Genomic DNA, 20,909 nt, shown 5'->3' with positions numbered 1-20,909 from the left:
GCTGCGATTCAAACCCCCGGCGGCGCCTCGGCCAATGGCGAGCGGGTCGCTGGCCGAGCGGCAGCGGCGTCGTCCAATCGCTTCTCACCGCCGGCTAGAGGGTCGCCCGGTTTCAAGGGCAAGCAGCCAATGGAAACTCCGAAGGAAACAAAGGAGGCGGGGAAAAGCGAAGGGGTGCGGCCCGAGGCCCCGCTCTCATCTTCTCGGTGTTGGGTCGCCCCGGGGGCCCCCCGCGCTTGGCTGCGGGCTGGTGGCCGTGGGTGTGTGACCCCGCGGGACGGCCGGCCAGTGGGCAGGCAGGCTACTGTGGGGCATCTCCCGTGCAGGCGGGGGCGCGAGGGGACCCGGAGCCCGAGGTCCCCGCCTGGGTGCCCGTCCGCCCCTCTGTTCTTCTGACTCCCAGGGTCGCTCTCCTGGATGCAAAGAAATTTAGAGGGTTCGGGGGTTCAGGGCCGCCAGCTGTGTGTGTTCTCTTTGACTTCTGAGCCCTCGCCGGTACCTTAAAACGGCGGGCTCCGGACTCACTTGGAAACCTGGGGGGCGGGAAGGGGTGCATTTGAAACTGTAGCCTTGGGCGGAAGGGAGAAAACATTGTAAGAAACATTGCGTGCGATTTTTGAAAAGTTCAGAGGCCACACGCTAAGCCACTGGGGTCAGGACGTTGCACCGGGAAAGAGGAGAGTGCTGGGCTCTCTTCTAGAACAGACGGCCCATCAATGGGTGTGGGAGGAACAGTGGTGATAGAAGGTAACAGTCACATAAAAGAGGAATGTGAAAGTCACACCTCGCTTTCCTCTGAACCCAGGTATCCTGACCGGCAACAGGTTGCTGATCTACTTTTTATTTGCTAGGTTAAGAAAAAAGAAAGAAGAAAGCTAGGTCCCATGCAAATCCTTTGTTGCTCTATTGTCAACATTCTGGTAGAGATACTAGCCCAGAGCCAAAAGAAAAGAACTTTAAACCATTTTAATTTCAAAGTACGTCACTACAGATAGAGAGCTCTTTGGAAAGAGAGAGGATTGGATGTAGGACTTGCTGAAGGTGACTTGTGCAAGCTGAAGGGCTAGAATCATGAATCTGACCTTCAAGAGACTCATCTTACATAGTCACTGATCTGCGTAATTGAAAGTGATGGCTTTGCCCTGTCTGGTTGGCTCCGTTGTAGAGTGTCAGGTAAGCAGGTAGATGTCCCGGTTTGGTTTCTGGTCAGGGCACACAGGAGAAGCGACCATCTGCTTCTACACCTCTCCTTCCCAATCTCTCTCTCTCTCTCTCTCTCTCTCTCTCTCTCTCTTTCTCTCTCTCTCTCTCTTTCTCTCTCTCTCTCTCTCTTCCCACAGCTATGGCTCAATTGGTTCAAGCAAATTGGCTAAGGATGGCTCCATGGCCTCTGCCTCAGGTGCTAAAAATGGCTCCATGGCTGAGCAATGCCCCAGATCGGCAAAACATCTTCCTTAGCAGGCGTGGATCCTGGTCAGGGTGCATGTGGAGTGGGTCTCTCTGCCTCCCCTCCTATCACTAAAATAAATTTTAAGAAATAAGAAAGTGCTGGCAAGTTTTCTTCATGCAAATAACTCATTTTGAATCCAAATCAAATGGAATAGTGTACTGAAATGTTCTTTAAGATTCTCCTTCAGGCCCTGGCCGTTGGCTCAGTGGTAGAGCGTCGACCTGGCGTGCAGAAGTCCTGGGTTCGATTCCCGGCCAGGGCACACAGGAGAAGCGCCCGTGTGCTTCTCCACCCCTCCCCCTCTCCTTCCTCTCTGTCTCTCTCTTCCCCTCCCGCAGCCAAGGCTCCATTGGAGCAAAGATGGCCCCAGGCACTGGGGATGGCTCCTTGGCCTCTGCCCCAGGCGCTGGAGTGGCTCTGGTTGCGACAGAGCGACGCCCCGGAGGGGCAGAGCATCGCCCCTGGTGGGCAGAGCGTCTCCCCCTGGTGGGCGTGCCGGGTGGATCCCGGTCGGGAGCATGCAGGAGTCTGTCTGACTGTCTCTCCCCGTTTCTAGCTTCAGAAAAATACAAAAAAAAAAAAAAAGATTCTCCTTCAAAAAGAAAGAGAATCATCTGGAGAATTAAAGTTATTGATAGTTTAAAATGACAAAAAGAAAAAAAAGGAAAAGTCACACTTTCTACCTTCTGGTATTAGTGGGTTCTTTTTTTTTTTTTTTTTTTTTAATTTATTTATTTTTTTTCTGAAGCTGGAAACTGGGAGAGACAGTCAGACAGACTCCCGCATGCGCCCGACCGGGATCCACCCGGCACGCCCACCAGGGGCGATGCTCTGCCCCGACCAGAGCCACTCTAGCGCCTGGGGCAGAGGCCAAGGAGCCATCCCCAGCACCTGGGCCATCTTTGCTCCAATGGAGCCTTGGCTGTGGGAGGGGAAGAGAGAGACAGAGAGGAAGGAGGGGGGGTGGAGAAGCAAATGGGCGCTTCTCCTATGTGCCCTGGCCGGGAATCGAACCCAGGTCCCCCGCACGCCAGGCCGACGCTCTACCGCTGAGCCAACCGGCCAGGGCCTAGTGGGTTCTTTTTAAGAACACTAGGGAAAAGCTTGAACGAAACTGCATTTAAAAAAAAATGCTAACTCTTTTGTTTGTTTGTTTTTGTATTTTTCTGAAGTTGGAAACGGGGAGGCAGTCAGACAGACTCCCGCATGCGCCTGACCGAGATCCACCTGGTATACCCACCAGGGGGCGATGTTCTGCCCATCCGGGGCGTTGCTTCGTTGCAACCAGAGCCATTCTAGCGCCTGAGGCAGAGGCCACAGAGCCGTCCTCAGCACCCAGGCCAACTTTGCTCCAATGGAGCCTTGGCTGTGGGAGGGGAAGAGAGAGACAGAGAGGAAGGAGAGGGGGAGGGGTGGATAAGCAGATGGGCGCCTCTCCTGTGTGCCCTGGTCGGGAATCAAACCCAGGACTCCTGCACGCCAGGCTGACGCTCTACCACTGAGCCAGCCGGCCAGGGCCAGATGCTAACTTCTCATGCTAAAAGCCCTGCCTTGGAGGGATCACCAGCATTATTTTGGAATCTACTTAGTCACTGTTTGGAAGTAATCATGGGCAGCCTCTTCAACAACATAAATATTTGGTTTAGTAGTAAATTAGTGAATAACAAACTAGGTTGATTCTAAAAGAAGAGTTTTGGGTTTGTTTGTTTGTTTTTAATAATTCCCAGTGCTACTTAGTGCCCCTGCCCAGCCTAATCATGGCACCATTTTGCTAGTTTTTTGTTTTTTTTTTTAAATACTTGTCATTTTCGTGTTGTTTTTTTTGTTTGGTTTTTTTTTTTTTTTCATTTTTCTGAAGCTGGAAACAGGGAGAGACAGTCAGACAGACTCCCGCATGCGCCCGACCGGGATCCACCCGGCACGCCCACCAGGGGCGACGCTCTGCCCACCAGGGGGCGATGTTCTGCCCATCCTGGGCGTCGCCATATTGCGACCAGAGCCACTCTAGCGCCTGAGGCAGAGGCCACAGAGCCATCCCCAGCGCCCGGGCCATCTTTGCTCCAATGGAGCCTTGGCTGCGGGAGGGGAAGAGAGAGACAGAGAGGAAAGCGCGGCGGAGGGGTGGAGAAGCAAATGGGCGCTTCTCCTGTGTGCCCTGGCCGGGAATCGAACCCGGGTCCTCCGCACGCTAGGCCGATGCTCTACCGCTGAGCCAACCGGCCAGGGCCCCATTTTGCTAGTTTTAAACTTGATTGATTGATTGATTTTAGAGAGAGAAAGGAAAGGAGACAGAGAGAGAGAGATCAATTTGTCCACTCATTTATGTATTTATTATTTGATTCGTGCACGTGCCCTGACCAGGGATCAAGCACACAATCTTGATGTATCGGGACAATGCTCTAATCATCTGAACTACCTGGCCAGGGCCTTGTTACTTTTCAATTCTTTGTGGTAAAGAGGAAACAAGAATCTTTTGTTCCTGGTTGTAAAGATAAAATATTCTTGTTCCATGTTTTGTTGCTATAATAAAGTCAGGTGAGGGGAGCTGTGGGCCAGCAGAGGTGGCTTAAAAAAAATTGTAAGTGGTGATTCTCAGTTACTTACTGAAGTAAGTCCTGACTAGGACCCCAATAATCTAAAGCAAAATATTGATGGTTCTTTTGCTGATTGAAATATGGAAGATTTACGTGACCTGTTGGTGACGCAGTGGCTAACACATTGACCTGGAACACTGAGGTCGCTGGTTCGAAATCCTGGGCTCGCCTGGTCAAAGCATATATGGGAGTTGATGCCTCCTGCTCCTCCTCTCTTCTCTCTCTCTCCTCTCTAAAATGAATAATAGCCTGACCAGGCGGTGGCGCAGTGGATAGAGCGTTGGACTGGGATGCAGAGGACCCAGGTTCGAGACCCCGAGGTCGCCAGCTTGAGTGCAGGCTCATCTCCTTTGAGGAAAAGCCCACCAGCTTGAACCCAAGGTCGCTGGCTCCACCAAGGGGTTACTCGGTCTGCTGAAGGCCCGTGGTCAAGGCACATATGAGAAAGCAATCAATGAACAACTAAGGTGTTGCAACGTGCAATGAAAAACTAATGATTGATGCTTCTCATCTCTCTCTGTTCCTGTCTGTCTCTCCCTGTCTATCCCTCTCTCTGACTTACTCTCTGTCTCTGTAAATAAATAAATAAATATTAAAAAATAAAAAATAAAAATAAAATGAATAATAAAGTCTTGAAGAAATAAAAAGAAGAAAGAAACATGGAAGATTGTACTTCCTTCTCTCAACGCATGTAAGCAAAGAGAAGCTCTGGCTGTAGAGTTTTCGTCATGTTACCAGAACCTTCTATTCACATGTTTCCAGAAAGAACGTGGGCTTCGATTCTTTTTTAAAAGTTTAATCTCAACTCAGCAAGCTTACAGCCCTTTGCAAAAATTCTGAATGTCTGAATGCCTTCCTTCTATCTTAATGACAGATCAGTGTGGCGGGTGTGGCCTGCCTCTTGTCTGAGCGTGCCTGCGGTGAAGGGAGGGGAAGAAGAATGTGTAGTAGAGGCTGGTGGGCTCAATTCGTGTCTTGACTTTCGGTGTTTCCCCGACTCCCTTGGGTTTTGCTCTCTTTAGTCACCCAGTCAACCTCTAGCCTCAATCGTCCTTCTCACTTCCGCCAAAGAGTAACCCCCAAGAGCGAGGTCTTCCCCCGCAGCTCCCGGCTTTTACGAACCTGAGGATTGATCCTGAAAGCCAAAAATGCTGGCCGACGTCCACATAACGGTGCTGGTCTCTTTCTAGCGTCCGACCACTGCAGAATGAGGGCGCTGGAATCCTTGTGGGATCTACCCAATGCGAACTGAAGCTTGGGGACTTCGGCAATTTGGTCACTTTAGCCAAATGCCCTCTCCCCCCTTCGGATTGGCCCTCCGTTCCCTAAGAAATCAGGCAATACAGACTGCAGAGTCTGCTTGTTTCCCGAGGCTTGACTCAAGCCAGATCTTCACTAGACACGAAAGTCGGCTTCGGCTAAGTAAAATTAACCAAGCGGCCACACTGGTAGGATCTACCACCTTCCTTTTTTGTGGCCTCATCTCTGATAACATGGAAATTTAGCTCAATTTTCAGGCCATTACAGTGGTCCTTGCCACCCTTGCCACTGCCCGCCTTTACGCTGGCAGGTACCACATGCGTCCCATAGAACCTAAAAGAAAGCTCTGGCCCAGGAGACCCCAAACTACGGCCCATGGGCCGCATGCGGCCCCCTGAGGCCATTTATCCGGCCCCCACCGCACTTCTGGAAGGGGCACCTCTTTCATTCGTGGTCAGTGAGAGGAGCATAGTTCCCATTGAAATACTGGTCAGTTTGTTGATTTAAATTTACTTGTTTTTTATTTTAAATATTGTATTTGTTCCCGTTTTATTTTTTTACTTTAAAGTAAGATATGTGCAGTGTGCATAAGGATTTGTTCATAGTTTTTTTATAGTTGGGCCCTCCAATGGTCTGAGGGACAGTGAACTGGCCCCCTGTGTAAAAAGTTTGGGGACCCCTGCTCTGGCCGGTTGACTCAGTGACAGAGTGTCGGCCGGGTGTGTGGAAGTCCCGGGTTTGATTCCTAGTCAGGGCACACAGGAGAAGTGCCCATCTGCTTCTCCACTCCTCCCCATTCTGTCTCTTTCTCTCTCTCTTTCTTTCTCTCTCCCCTTCCTGCAGCCATGGCTCAGTTTGAGTAATTTGGACCCTGGCACTGAGGCGCTAAAATAGCTCAGTTGCTGAGCAACGACCCCAGATGGGCAGAGCACCCCCTGGTAGGGGGTTTGCCGGGTGGATCTTGGTCAGGGGGGCCCATGCAGGAGTCTGTCTCTCTGCCTCCCAGCTTCTCACTTAATATAATAATAATAATAATAATAAAAAGAAGAAAAAGAACCTAAAAGAATCCCCAAGGAAAATCTTTTTCTCAGAAAGTGACCTGGATCTCCCCTGGACCTCCGTCGTCTCAGTGATGAAATCAATTCGGACCCAGAAGAACTTTCGCCTCTTCCTGATGATGAATTTCCTCTAAGTCTCTCATGGAACCTTCTTCGGTAACTTCCTGGTGATCTTTGCAGAAGCTCATTCCCAAGGAGGTTGGTTCTTCCTTCTTCCACACGGAGCATCCTGTATGGACCCTCACAGGTAGGTGAGGGTTCTTCACATTGCTCCCTGCAGGAATTGAAGGTTAAACTCTTCCCTGGCTGGGGAAATGAAGAACCTCACTATACTAGTGTTTTGGGGACAAAAAAGAAAGAAAAAAGGGGGCACCATTTATTTATTTTTATTTTTTTTTCTTTGTATTTTTCTGAAGCTGGAAACGGGGAGAGACAGTCAGACAGACTCCCGCATGCGCCTGACCGGGATCCACCCGGCACGCCCACCAGGGGCGATGCTCTGCCCACCAGGGGGCGATGCTCTGCCCCTCCGGGGCGTCGCTCTGCCGAGACCAGAGCCACTCTAGCGCCTGGGGCAGAGGCCAAGGAGCCATCCCCAGCGCCCGGGCTATCTTTGCTCCAATGGAGCCTTGGCTGCGGGAGGGGAAGAGAGAGACAGAGAGGAAGGAGGGCGGGGTGGAGAAGCAAAAGGGCGCTTCTCCTATGTGCCCTGGCCGGGAATCGAACCCGGGTCCCCCAAGCCAGGCCGACACTCTACCGCTGAGCCAACCGGCCAGGGCCTAAGGGGGCACTATTTCTTAAGATAGCTGGCCAAAGAGTCAGAGCCCCAAACATTATACAAAGTTCAGAAGAAACAGAAAGGAAACGAAATGAAGAGAAAAAAGCAAAGAAGAAGAAGAAGAAGGAAGAGAAAGAAGAAGAAGAAAAAGAAGAAGAAAGGAGGAAGAAGAATCATCCAGTGTGAGCCAAGCAACGTCAAATGATGTTTTAAACATTTGAGCTTTTGAAGGCTGTACCCTGGTGCTTTCTCCATCTAAGCCTCAGCAGAGCTAGGGAAGAATGTGAGAGGCTCTCTGTGAATGTGTAGTTCTGCTCTGCCCTGGCATTTAAGATTCTCGTGACCCTTATGAGAAGCAAGACCTACTCAAGAAGTCTTCAAGCCACATTTCAAAACGTGTGTTGTAAACACTGAGTTCTGAAATTCCGGAGTGTTGTTAAAATTTCATGGCCAGCCTGACCAGGCGGTGGTGCAGTGGATAGAGCGTTGGACTGGGATGCTGAAGACCCAGGTTCGAGACCCCGATGTCGCCAGCTTGAGCGCGGGCTCATCTGGTTTGAGCAAAAGCTCACCAGCTTGGACCCAAGGTCGCTGGCTCGAGCAACGGGTTACTCGGTCTGCTGAAGGCCCACGGTCAAGGCACATACGAGAAAGCAATCAATGAACAACTAAGGTGTCACAATGAAAAACTGATAATCGATGCTTCTCATCTCTCTCCGTTCCTGTCTGTCTGTCCCTGTCTGTCCCTCTCTCTGACTCTCTCTGTCTCTAAAAAAAAAAAATCCATGGCCATTACCGTTACTGTAGACAGCATATCCTCCTTTGAAAATTACACCAGGCTGCTGTTTATGATACTGTTTGGGGAGCTGGTGAACTGGGTGGCTCCCTTTCACCTACATACAGCCCGCAAAATGATGACTTACCCTGCCCGTGATAGGGGTTTTTCCGGTTTTCATAATTAAAGGAGAAGTCAAATAATCAATCATGTGTGCTCTTCAGCATAAGTCATCCTAGATAAACCAGTTTTTACTGTTTACTAACTTTCAAAAAGATTTAAAATATTTAAATCAGGAGGGATAGAAGTATGTCTAAAATATTATAAGTGTTGCCAGACTTCCTTAAGCAGAAGTGTGCAGGATGGGACTGGCTTTCTTGCCCCGAGCCCTCGGGCCCTCTGTCTCCGTTTGGTTACTGTGTGTACCTTGATAATTCCCTTGGATTGCGTGCTTACCATGTGCCACAAACTGGGCCAAGCTCATCGTACACTTTGTCTCACGTAATCCTCAAGCCATCTTTGAGGAACACTTTTTTCTTATTGTTACAGATGAGAAAGACAGGCTGTAGACATCTGCCTTCAGAAGTGTGCACCTTTTTTTTTTAGAGAGAGAGAGAGAGAAGCATTAACTCATAGTTCCGGCACCTTAGTTGTTCATTGATTGCTTTCTCATATGCGTCTTGAGGGGGGGGGCGGGGAGGGCTCCAGCCGAGCCAGTGACCCCCTTGCTCAAGCCAGCGACCTAGGGCTTCAAGCCAGTGACCTCTGGGCTCACGTCAGAGACCTTGGAATCATGTTGATGATCCCACGCTCAAGTTGACGACCCTGCGCTCAAGCCAGCGACCTTGGGATTTTGAACCTGGGACCTCAGCATCTCAGGTGGATGCTCTACCCACTGTGCCACCACCAGGCAGGTCTTCATGTTTATGTTGAATGACTGAAAGAATCCTAAGTGTCACAAGCAAAAGTATCCATGAAATCATTTATTGGGTGGGTTTCGCTTTATCTAACACAGTTAAAATACCTATCCGTTAAAATAAAAGGAAATAGTATATATCATCTGAAAAATCATCCCTTCAGGTACTACCAGGAGGACAGGTGCAGTACTTTGGGAAAGACTGTTGAGGTAAACGAAGTCGTTGAAGATTTCTTAAGCCTGGGAAAGACATGCCCTGAAGCATTCTTTAGAGCATTCTTGCAGTGGTGTAAAGCAAGAACGGGGGGTCCAAAACGAAAGCTTAGTTACTCACCCCCTATTATGTCACGAGTGCTCAGAATACGGAGATAAAAGAAACTGGTTGGTGCAGCAAGGAGCCTACAATCTGGTGAGGAAGACAGACACGAGAACAGATATTTGCAGCCCAGAGTGGCCGGCACTGTTATTAGGAGTATCTATCTCGTGGTGGCCAAAAGCTGGTGTGATCATCGCTACTTCAGAAGCCAGGCCCAGGAAGGCTTTCCTGGGGAGTGGCTGCTTCAGCCAGGTGTCCGTGGAAGGGTAGATACTGTGAACACTAAGGGGAGGAACCCAAGGAAGAGGAACAGGACGTGCAAAGCGTGGGCGTGTGGAGTCACGGGCATCCGTTCAACCAACATGGACGGGTTAGTTGCTCTTGACCGGGTCCTGTGCAGAGCCCAGAGGACAGAAAGACTCAAGAGGCAGCCCTCACTCAGAGTCAGGTCACAGTGACCACAGTGAGAATCCTAGTGCTGCGCAGTAGGCGTTACTAACAGAAGTGGGCGTGCACACGACTGAGCCTGTATGTCATTCAGACCGGATAGCGAGAGAGATGACCTTTCAGATGAACTGTGAACATTTGCCCGGAGTCTGTGCGGGGCAGGACACGTGAGACCAGGTGACATGCTTGCAGGAACTGCAAAGGGTTTTCTGGAGTCTGAGTTGTGTGGATTGGGTCCTAGAAAGAGTGGGAGAGTAGTCAGGGGTGAGATTCAGCCGGTTCGCACCGGTTTGGTAGAACCGAGACCTGATATTTTGTTGAGCTCAGTGAACCGGTTGTTAAAATGGCCCTTGTCATCAGGGTTCTCTCTGAGGTGGGTGCCTGGGCAGCCGCCCCATGAAGAAATCACAAACTGACACTCTTTACTCTTTTTTTTTTTTTTTGTATTTTTCTGAAGCTGGAAACGGGGAGAGACAGTCAGACAGACTCCCGCATGCGCCCAACCCGGATCCACCCGGCACGCCCACCAGGGGCGAAGCTCTGCCCACCAGGGGGCGATGCTCTGCCCTTCCAGGGCGTTGCTCTGTTGTGACCAGAGCCACTCTAGCGCCTGGGGCAGAGGCCAAGGAGCCATCCCCAGCGCCCGGGCCATCTTTGCTCCAATGGAGCCTCAGCTGCGGGAGGGGAAGAGAGAGACAGAGAGGAAGGAGAGGGGGAGGGTGGAGAAGCAGATGGGCACTTCTCCTGTGTGCCCTGGCCGGGAATCGAACCCGGGACTTCTGCACGCCAGGCCGACGCTCTACCACTGAGCCAACCGGCCAGGGCCTCCTTACTCTTTTTTAACGTTCACCTGCGCAACATCGTATTCTAAGCTCCCGTGGTCATGTTCATTCTGTCCACGGGTGAACAAACTTGCAAGTGAGGACACCAAGCAAGAAGCAATATGGAAATATCTTAAATAACAGTTGTATTGTTTTTTTTGTCAGGTATTATTTACTATCATTTCATGAATATTTGAAAATACTTCCTTATAACATAATTTAGTTTTGTGTACCTCCTTTATTCTTATTCAATGCATGAAATAATAAACTACCTTTCGGTATATCATTGTTTTAATACTTAAAAACATGAGGTCATGAGGGCAGAGAACCGGTTGTTCAGTTATTTGAATCCCACCCCTGAGTGGCATCTTACGATTACCAAACCGAGGACGGGTAATACGAGCTGCCTTTGAAAAGATCCCTGCGTGGCGTGGAGAACGGCGCGGAGAACGGTGGGAAGGGAGGCTGCGGATCGCGGAGAAAGCACCGGGCAGAGGGCTGAGTGGATTCTTGATGAGCTGGAGCAGCGGACGTGTAGGGCGGGGAGCGGACCCGCACGAGAACTGGCTGCTACCTGGTTGTGGAGACGCCACTCACCACTGCGTCACCATGTCAAGACATGAAGTCAGGGTCTGAAGGAAGCGACCGTGGGTCGTTCTGGACGACCTTTCTTCTGTAGAATCTGAAGGAACTTTCCCCACCTCCTGAGCGAGTGTCTTCCAACAGCACCAGGGAAGTGGCTTGAATTCCAAGTACCGTGAAAAGCCTCGGGCCATCCTGTCGCGGGAACCCCGGTGCTGCTGGGGAGACGGGCGCCTGGGGTACGAGGGACTCAGCTCACGCGCTGATCGACGTGAGGACAACGGAGCAAGCGGGGTGCACTGCACTCGTGATTTTGACGTCTTTTTTTGGGGGGGAGGCCCTGAAGGAGCCGTTCTCCCCCTCGATGCACACTGGACTCCCGTGGAGCTTGACGGAGTCCCGTGCTCAGGCCACAGCAGAGACCAGTTCAGTCAGCGTCTCCGGGGTGAGATCCAGGTGTCAGTCTGTTTTAAAAGCTCCGTAGCTTATTCTAGTGTGCCGTTCCTGTCGAGACCCTCGGGATGGACTTACTTCCTTGGACACGGAGGCTCCAGTGACTAACTCTTGTTGACCTGGGCACAGCGACGTGGACAGCCAGACACGCTGGCAATCTCGTCACATGGCACCGTAAGCATTTCTAGAGGGATAAAAACTTAATCAGGGCGTGCAGTATCATTTCTCTGTGATAACCGTAGGTGTGGCAGCTGGTGGCCTCACCCGGCCAATCCTAATCTGGAGGGTCGGACTGAAGTCCAGAGGCCAACTGTCCACTCAGCACGACATGGCGAGATGGACAGAGGGTGGCTTTGAGGCTCGCCAGCATGACGCATGTGGCACAAACGTCCGTTAAAAGTGGGGTTCCTACTTGTCAGTGATTTTCTAACTAATCAATGTAGTCGACTACAACCTGCAGGACTGTCTAGTTCGGGGGTGTTAGTCTTCCTCCTGCCGTGAGCAGCTTAGGGCTTCCTCCCTGTGGGTGTTGGCAGTCTGCTCACGTGGAGCTTTTGCCTCTGTAGAAACCACAGGTGTTCCCCACGCCCCCACTCACCATGGGGGAGGAAGGAAAAGACTCTTCTGTCTTGGAGATAGTCCCCCAGAGAGAACTCCTGCTGGCTGGAATCCAACTCTTGATATTGCTGCAACAGGAATCATCCTACCCAGAGAATGCTGGAATGGTGGGCTCCTGCTGCTCACCAGATGCTCAGATAAAAAGCACCAAGGGCCCTAGCCGGTTGGTTCAGTGGTAGAGTGTTGGCCTGGCGTGCAGGAGTCCCGGGTTCAATTCCCGGCCAGGGCACACAGAAGAAGCTCCCATCTGCTTCTCCACCCCTCCCCCTCTCCTTCCTCTCTGTCTCTCTCTTCCCCTCCCGCAGCCAAGGATCCATTGGAGCAAAGATGGCCCAGGCGCTGGGGATGGCTCCGTGGCCTCTGCCTCAGGCACTAGAGTGGCTCTGGTCGCAACAGAGTGATGCCCTGGATGGGCAGAGCATCGCCCCCTGGTGGGCATGCCAGGTGGATCCGGTCAGGCGCATGCGGGAGTCTGTCTGACTTCTTCCCCGCTTCTAACTTCAGAAAAATAAAAAATAAAATATTATAAAAAAGCACCGGGGTGCCTCAGCCAAGCAGACCCCAGTCTTTGCATAAAACACTGGGCTTGTGGATGTATCCTGTCGTAATTCCATGACGACCAACACCTGGCTGTGGCTCTGAGGGTCCCCCCAAAGGATCACGATTAAACCTTTCTATTCGAGAAGTGTGTGGCTTCGATTGCTTCCAAGTGGGACTTGGGTTTCCATGACTTCTTCAGCACGGCCCGCCCGGTTCCCCATCGGGTCTGTCTGTGGTCCCAGTCCGTCCCGGTTCCCCATCGGGTCTGTCTGTGGTCCCAGTCCGTCCCGGTTCCCCTTCAGTTCTGTCTGTGGTCCCAGTCCGTCCCGGTTCCCCATCGGGTCTCTCTGTGGTCCCAGTCCGTCCCGGTTCCCCATCGGGTCTGTCTTGTGGTCCCAGTTCGTCCCGGTTCCCCATCGGGTCTGTCTGTGGTCCCAGTCCATCCGGTTCCCCATCGGGTCTGTCTGTGTTCCCAGTCCGTCCCGGTTCCCCATCGGGTCTGTCTTGTGGTCCAGTTCGTCCCGGTTCCCCAGCGGGTCTGTCTGTGGTCCCAGTCCGTCCCGGTTCCCCAGCGGGTCTGTCTGTGGTCCCAGTCCGTCCCGGTTCCCCATCGGGTCTGTCTGTGGTCCCAGTCCGTCCCGGTTCCCCATCGGGTCTGTCTTGTGGTCCAGTTCGTCCTGGTTCCCCATCGGGTCTGTCTGTGGTCCCAGTCCGTCCTGGTTCCCCAGCGGGTCTGTCTGTGGTCCCAGTCCGTCCCGGTTCCCCATTGGGTCTGTCTTGTGGTCCAGTTCGTCCCGGTTCCCCATCGGGTCTCTCTGTGGTCCCAGTCCGTCCCGGTTCCCCATCGGGTCTGTCTTGTGGTCCCAGTTCGTCCCGGTTCCCCATCGGGTCTGTCTGTGGTCCCAGTCCATCCGGTTCCCCATCGGGTCTGTCTGTGTTCCCAGTCCGTCCCGGTTCCCCATCGGGTCTGTCTGTGTTCCCAGTCCGTCCCGGTTCCCCAGCGGGTCTGTCTGTGGTCCCAGTCCGTCCCGGTTCCCCAGCGGGTCTGTCTGTGGTCCCAGACCGTCCCGGTTCCCCAGCGGGTCTGTCTGTGGTCCCAGTCCGTCCCGGTTCCCCATCGGGTCTGTCTTGTGGTCCAGTTCGTCCCGGTTCCCCATCGGGTCTCTCTGTGGTCCCAGTCCGTCCCGGTTCCCCATCGGGTCTGTCTTGTGGTCCCAGTTCGTCCCGGTTCCCCATCGGGTCTGTCTGTGGTCCCAGTCCGTCCCGGTTCCCCATCGGGTCTGTCTGTGGTCCCAGTCTGTCCCGGTTCCCCAGCGGGTCTGTCTGTGGTCCCAGTCCGTCCCGGTTCCCCATTAGTTCTGTCTGTGGTCCCAGTCTGTCCCGGTTCCCCAGCGGGTCTGTCTGTGGTCCCAGTCCGTCCCGGTTCCCCAGCGGGTCTGTCTGTGGTCCCAGTCCGTCCCGGTTCCCCATCGGGTCTGTCTTGTGGTCCCAGTTCGTCCCGGTTCCCCATCGGGTCTGTCTGTGGTCCCAGTCCATCCGGTTCCCCATCGGGTCTGTCTGTGTTCCCAGTCCGTCCCGGTTCCCCATCGGGTCTGTCTGTGTTCCCAGTCCGTCCCGGTTCCCCAGCGGGTCTGTCTGTGGTCCCAGTCCGTCCCGGTTCCCCAGCGGGTCTGTCTGTGGTCCCAGACCGTCCCGGTTCCCCAGCGGGTCTGTCTGTGGTCCCAGACCGTCCCGGTTCCCCAGCGGGTCTGTCTGTGGTCCCAGTCCGTCCCGGTTCCCCATCGGGTCTGTCTGTGGTCCCAGTCCGTCCCGGTTCCCCATCGGGTCTGTCTGTGGTCCCAGTCCGTCCCGGTTCCCCATCGGGTCTGTCTGTGGTCCCAGTCTGTCCCGGTTCCCCAGCGGGTCTGTCTGTGGTCCCAGTCTGTCCCGGTTCCCCAGCGGGTCTGTCTGTGGTCCCAGTCCGTCCCGGTTCCCCATTAGTTCTGTCTGTGGTCCCAGTCTGTCCCGGTTCCCCAGCGGGTCTGTCTGTGGTCCCAGTCCGTCCCGGTTCCCCAGCGGGTCTGTCTGTGGTCCCAGACCGTCCCGGTTCCCCAGCGGGTCTGTCTGTGGTCCCAGACCGTCCCGGTTCCCCAGCGGGTCTGTCTGTGGTCCCAGTCCGTCCCGGTTCCCCATCGGGTCTGTCTGTGGTCCCAGTCCGTCCCGGTTCCCCATCGGGTCTGTCTGTGGTCCCAGTCCGTCCCGGTTCCCCATCGGGTCTGTCTGTGGTCCCAGTCCGTCCCGGTTCCCCATCGGGTCTGTCTGTGGTCCCAGTCTGTCCCGGTTCCCCAGCGGGTCTGTCTGTGGTCCCAGTCCGTCCCGGTTCCCCATTAGTTCTGTCTGTGGTCCCAGTCTGTCCCGGTTCCCCAGCGGGTCTGTCTGTGGTCCCAGTCCGTCCCGGTTCCCCAGCAGGTCTGTCCGTGGTCCCAGTCCGTCCCGGTTCCCCATTGGGTCTGTCTGTGGTCCCAGTCCGTCCCGGTTCCCCATCGGGTCTGTCTGTGGTCCCAGTCTGTACCGGTTCCCCATTGGGTCTGTCTGTGGTCCCAGTTCGTCCCGGTTCCCCAGCAGGTCTGTCTGTGGTTCCAGTCCGTCCCGGTTCCCCAGCGGGTCTGTCTGTGGTCCCAGTCTGTCCCGGTTCCCCATGAGTTCTGTCTGTGGTCCCAGTCCGTTCCGGTTCCCCATTGGGTCTGTCTGTGGTGCAGTCTGTCCCGGTTCCCCATCGGGTCTGTCTGTGGTCCCAGTCTGTCCCGGTTCCCCAGCGGGTCTGTCTGTGGTCCCAGTCCGTCCCGGTTCCCCATTAGTTCTGTCTGTGGTCCCAGTCTGTCCCGGTTCCCCAGCGGGTCTGTCTGTGGTCCCAGTCCGTCCCGGTTCCCCAGCGGGTCTGTCTGTGGTCCCAGTCCGTCCCGGTTCCCCATCGGGTCTGTCTTGTGGTCCCAGTTCGTCCCGGTTCCCCATCGGGTCTGTCTGTGGTCCCAGTCCATCCGGTTCCCCATCGGGTCTGTCTGTGTTCCCAGTCCGTCCCGGTTCCCCATCGGGTCTGTCTGTGTTCCCAGTCCGTCCCGGTTCCCCAGCGGGTCTGTCTGTGGTCCCAGTCCGTCCCGGTTCCCCAGCGGGTCTGTCTGTGGTCCCAGTCCGTCCCGGTTCCCCAGCGGGTCTGTCCGTGGTCCCAGACCGTCCCGGTTCCCCAGCGGGTCTGTCCGTGGTCCCAGACCGTCCCGGTTCCCCAGCGGGTCTGTCTGTGGTCCCAGTCCGTCCCGGTTCCCCATCGGGTCTGTCTGTGGTCCCAGTCCGTCCCGGTTCCCCATCGGGTCTGTCTGTGGTCCCAGTCTGTCCCGGTTCCCCAGCGGGTCTGTCTGTGGTCCCAGTCCGTCCCGGTTCCCCATTAGTTCTGTCTGTGGTCCCAGTCTGTCCCGGTTCCCCAGCGGGTCTGTCTGTGGTCCCAGTCCGTCCCGGTTCCCCAGCGGGTCTGTCCGTGGTCCCAGTCCGTCCCGGTTCCCCATTGGGTCTGTCTGTGGTCCCAGTCCGTCCCGGTTCCCCATCGGGTCTGTCTGTGGTCCCAGTCTGTACCGGTTCCCCATTGGGTCTGTCTGTGGTCCCAGTTCGTCCCGGTTCCCCAGCAGGTCTGTCTGTGGTTCCAGTCCGTCCCGGTTCCCCAGCGGGTCTGTCTGTGGTCCCAGTCTGTCCCGGTTCCCCATGAGTTCTGTCTGTGGTCCCAGTCCGTTCCGGTTCCCCATTGGGTCTGTCTGTGGTGCAGTCTGTCCCGGTTCCCCATCGGGTCTGTCTGTGGTCCCAGTCCGTCCCGGTTCCCCATCGGGTCTGTCTGTGTTCCCAGTCCGTCCCGGTTCCCCATCGGGTCTGTCTGTGTTCCCAGTCCGTCCCGGTTCCCCATCGGGTCTGTCTGTGTTCCCAGTCCGGCCCGGTTCCCCAGCGGGTCTGTCTGTGGTCCCAGTCCGTCCCGGTTCCCCAGCGGGTCTGTCTGTGGTCCCAGTCCGTCCCGGTTCCCCAGCGGGTCTGTCCGTGGTCCCAGACCGTCCCGGTTCCCCAGCGGGTCTGTCTGTGGTCCCAGACCGTCCCGGTTCCCCAGCGGGTCTGTCTGTGGTCCCAGTCCGTCCCGGTTCCCCATCGGGTCTGTCTGTGGTCCCAGTCCGTCCCGGTTCCCCATCGGGTCTGTCTGTGGTCCCAGTCTGTCCCGGTTCCCCAGCGGGTCTGTCTGTGGTCCCAGTCCGTCCCGGTTCCCCATTAGTTCTGTCTGTGGTCCCAGTCTGTCCCGGTTCCCCAGCGGGTCTGTCTGTGGTCCCAGTCCGTCCCGGTTCCCCAGCGGGTCTGTCCGTGGTCCCAGTCCGTCCCGGTTCCCCATTGGGTCTGTCTGTGGTCCCAGTCCGTCCCGGTTCCCCATCGGGTCTGTCTGTGGTCCCAGTCTGTACCGGTTCCCCATTGGGTCTGTCTGTGGTCCCAGTTCGTCCCGGTTCCCCAGCAGGTCTGTCTGTGGTTCCAGTCCGTCCCGGTTCCCCAGCGGGTCTGTCTGTGGTCCCAGTCTGTCCCGGTTCCCCATGAGTTCTGTCTGTGGTCCCAGTCCGTTCCGGTTCCCCATTGGGTCTGTCTGTGGTGCAGTCTGTCCCGGTTCCCCATCGGGTCTGTCTGTGGTCCCAGTCCGTCCCGGTTCCCCATCGGGTCTGTCTGTGGTCCCAGTCCGTCCCGGTTCCCCAGCGGGTCTGTCTGTGGTCCAGTCTGTCCCGGTTCCCCATCGGGTCTGTCTGTGGTCCCAGTCCGTCCCGGTTCTCCAGCGGGTCTGTCTGGTCCCAGTCCGTGAACAAGCAAAGGTGGCAAGAGCAGCATGACGCTTGGGTGCACCTACGACGACATCAAGGTCAGAAGTCCAGTCACGACCTTGTCTCCTCATTTGTGAGATCTGGGCTCAGCCGTTTCAGACCGCCTGTGCCCTAGTGAGCGTGGCCCACTAGAAATCACTGAATCCTTTCTCTCCATAGTGGTCAGAGGCAGCCAGTTTGCGAGAAGCTGGGCATCAGTGACAATGGGAAATGCTCACATGATTCAGGCCACTTTGGCGGCAAACGACAGGAGCCCCCTGCAGGCTGGCTTACACACAAAAAGGGACTTAGCAGCTCACATCACTGAAAGTCAGACAGGGCTGATCTAGGGAGGTTTCCAGGTGATGTCAGGAGCCTCTTCGTCTCTGACCCTCCTTCGGTGCTGGGTGCGAGCTGCTACCACACGGCGGCATGATATCTCCAGGTTTGTGTGGATACAGCAGCCGAAGACCCTAGAGCAGGGGTCGGGAACCTATGGCTCGCAAGCCAGATGTGGCTCTTTTGATGGCTGCATCTGGCTCGCAGACAAATCTTTAATAAAAAAAATAATGTTAAAAATATAAAACATTCTCGGCCCTGGCCGGTTGGCTCAGTGGTAGAGCATCGGCCTGGCGTGCAGGAGTCCTGGGTTCGATTCCCGGCCAGGGCACACAGGAGAAGTGCCCATCTGCTTCTCCACCCTTCCCCTCTCCTTCCTCTCTGTCTCTCTCTTCCTCTCCTGCAGCCAAGGCTCCATTGGAGTAAAGTTGGCCCGGGCACTGAGGATGGCTCTGTGGCCTCTGCCCCAGGCACTAGAATGGCGCTGGTCACGGCAGAGCGATGCCTCAAGATGGGCAGAGCATTGCCCCCTGGTGGGCGTGCCGGGTGGATCCCGGTCGGGTGCATGCGGGAGTCTGTCTGACTGCCTCCCCATTTCCAACTTTGGAAAAATACACACACACACACACAAAATTTTATATATATATATATATATAATATGTATACATTCTTATGTATTGCAATCCATTTCCTACTGCTCATGTTCATGATTGAGGGTGGCTGGAGCCAATCACAGCTGTCCTCTGGGACAACACCAAATTTTTATTGGATAATGTGTAACATACACGGGTCGTTGTATGGCTCTCACGGAATTACATTTTAAACTATGTGGCGTTCATGGCTCTCTCAGCCAGAGAGTTTCCCGACCCCTGCCCTGGAGGAAACATTTTCCCAGCGGCCCCTGAAAGTCTCCCGTGTGAGTCATTGGGCCCATCCCTGAGAGGTGGCTGGAGCCTGGGGCTGGGGTACCCTGTCCGGGTCCAGGTGGGTGTGTGACGGATCTTGGAGGCTGGGAGTAGAGCAGCCTCCCTTGGGCCTTCAGGACTGAGACAGACTTACTGCGAACGTGGGGAGAGGATTTTCTTCCAGGAAGGAATTCTGGGAGGACAGAACATATGCCCCAGAAATGAAGTTTTTCATAGCTAGTTCGGGTGGGGCTGCGGAGGAACCGCATCCTGACAGCACCCTTGGGGCCTCTGTTACTTCTAAGGGTCACAGTCAGTGTGTGTTGGCTGACCCAGCCCACGACCGAAGCCTCCGTGTTTGTCTGAGAGCCTAGGGAGGAGCAGAGGGACAGAGAGAGGTCAGAGCATCATCATTCCCTTTGTGGACTAAGAAGAACTCAGGGTGAAGGGTGAGAGCTGTGGAGCTGTGGTCCGGAGGGATGGCCACGCCTAACGGACCCGGAACCTTCCCAGCTCAGACACCACTTACCCAGAGAGGCCTTCCCTGGACTCCAGCTGCTGTTACCAGACTGTCACAGTATCTATGTCATTGCCTGTGAGCAACCTTACCTGTCATTACTTGACTAACGTCTGCCTCCTTCTTGCACTAGGAGGTAGGTTCCATGGGGGCTGGACCCCGTCCGGCTGGCCCACCGTTGAACACCCACGTGTGGTCCAGTGCCTAGCACATGAGTGACACATGCCTTTTTATTTTTTTCCAGAGGAATGAGTGGTGCGGACGTCCGGGTAATAGCAACCGGTTTCCCTACGAAAATGTAACAAACTTTGTTCTCTGCTTTTGTCCTATCCTTTGATCTTTTCACTTATTTCCTCACCCTGCGGAATGAATGAGGGGCTATTTTAGAGAGAGCCCAGGTAACCGAAAGAAGCTGCGGACAGTCAGGAAGCCCTTTTACTGTCTATGGTTTTATTTATTTCTATGCAGTACCTGTGAAATAGATGTGTATCATTGACATGGGAAGGAAGGAGGAGGATCGAGATGGAGGCAGAGTAGGTGGCTACCTCCTCCCAGGACCCGACTGCAGTTACAACTCAGTGAAAGAACAATCATCCCGAATCATCCGCTGAAGAGGAGCTACGGAGCAGTCTTACGACCAGGAGACCGGCAGGCGGGGCGGAGACGTGGACGCGGCTGTCCCGCCCCCAGGGCAGCTGCCGGGGCTCCGGAGGGACCGCTCAGCGGGGGGCGGGGTCTCCCCTGAGAAGTATCGAGTCTAACACCAAGCCGGGCCCCCCAGCCCAGGGCACCTGAGCCAGTGGGAGGCGCCCACGTAACATCCGGCTGTGGGAAGCGGCAGGTTTCAGTCTGCCCGGGAGAGACGGGCGTCCGCAGAGAAGCAGGCGCCCCCTTAGCGGGCCAGTGGGCGGCGTCTTGTTCGCAGATGTCCCCCGGGGCTCCGGCAAAGGGCAGGCAGAGCGGGCTGGAGCCCCGCGAGGAGCGTCTGAGGTAGACAGCGGAAGGGACGGCCACCAGGACCCCTGCGCTGAGTCGGCCACCGGGACCTCTGCGCTGAGTCGGCCACCAGGACCCCTGCAATGAGTCGGCCACCGGGACCCCTGCGCTGAGTCGGCCACCGGGACCCCTGCGCTGAGTCGGCCACCGGGACCCCTGCGCTGAGTCGGCCACCGGGACCCCTGCGCTGAGTCGGCCACCGGGACCCCTGCGCTGAGTCGGCCACCGGGACCCCTGCGCTGAGTCGGCCACCGGGACCCCTGCGCTGAGTCGGCCACCGGGACCCCTGCGCTGAGTCGTCCTCCGGGACCCCTGCGCTGAGTCGGCCACCGGGACCCCTGCGCTGAGTCGGCCACCGGGACCCCTGCGCTGAGTCGGCCACCGGGACCCCTGCGCTGAGTCGGCCACCAGGACCCCTGCGCTGAGTCGGCCACCGGGACCCCTGCAATGAGTCGTCCTCCAGCACTGCAGATGCCACCTCTCCCGGGGCAGCACTCCCCTCCCTGCGGCATCAGCCTGGGGGGCAGCAGCTGCCCCCCACACTCGGGGCTCCCTCTTGCCCCGCCCCGCCCTGTGGAGGTCAGGCCCTGCGGAGGAGCCAGCCCCCGGGGCCGGGGAGTCAGGTCTGGACAGACTCGGGGGTGTCGGTGACTCAGCTGTCTGGCTGGAGGTTAAGGGCCGTTTCCCCCACTTTCCTGGG

The sequence above is a fragment of the Saccopteryx leptura genome, chromosome 4 (assembly GCF_036850995.1).
Source record: "Saccopteryx leptura isolate mSacLep1 chromosome 4, mSacLep1_pri_phased_curated, whole genome shotgun sequence".
NCBI classification, from domain to species: domain Eukaryota; kingdom Metazoa; phylum Chordata; class Mammalia; order Chiroptera; family Emballonuridae; genus Saccopteryx; species Saccopteryx leptura.
The sequence above is the reverse complement of the archived record's forward strand: the minus strand, read 5'-3'. Positions refer to the sequence as shown.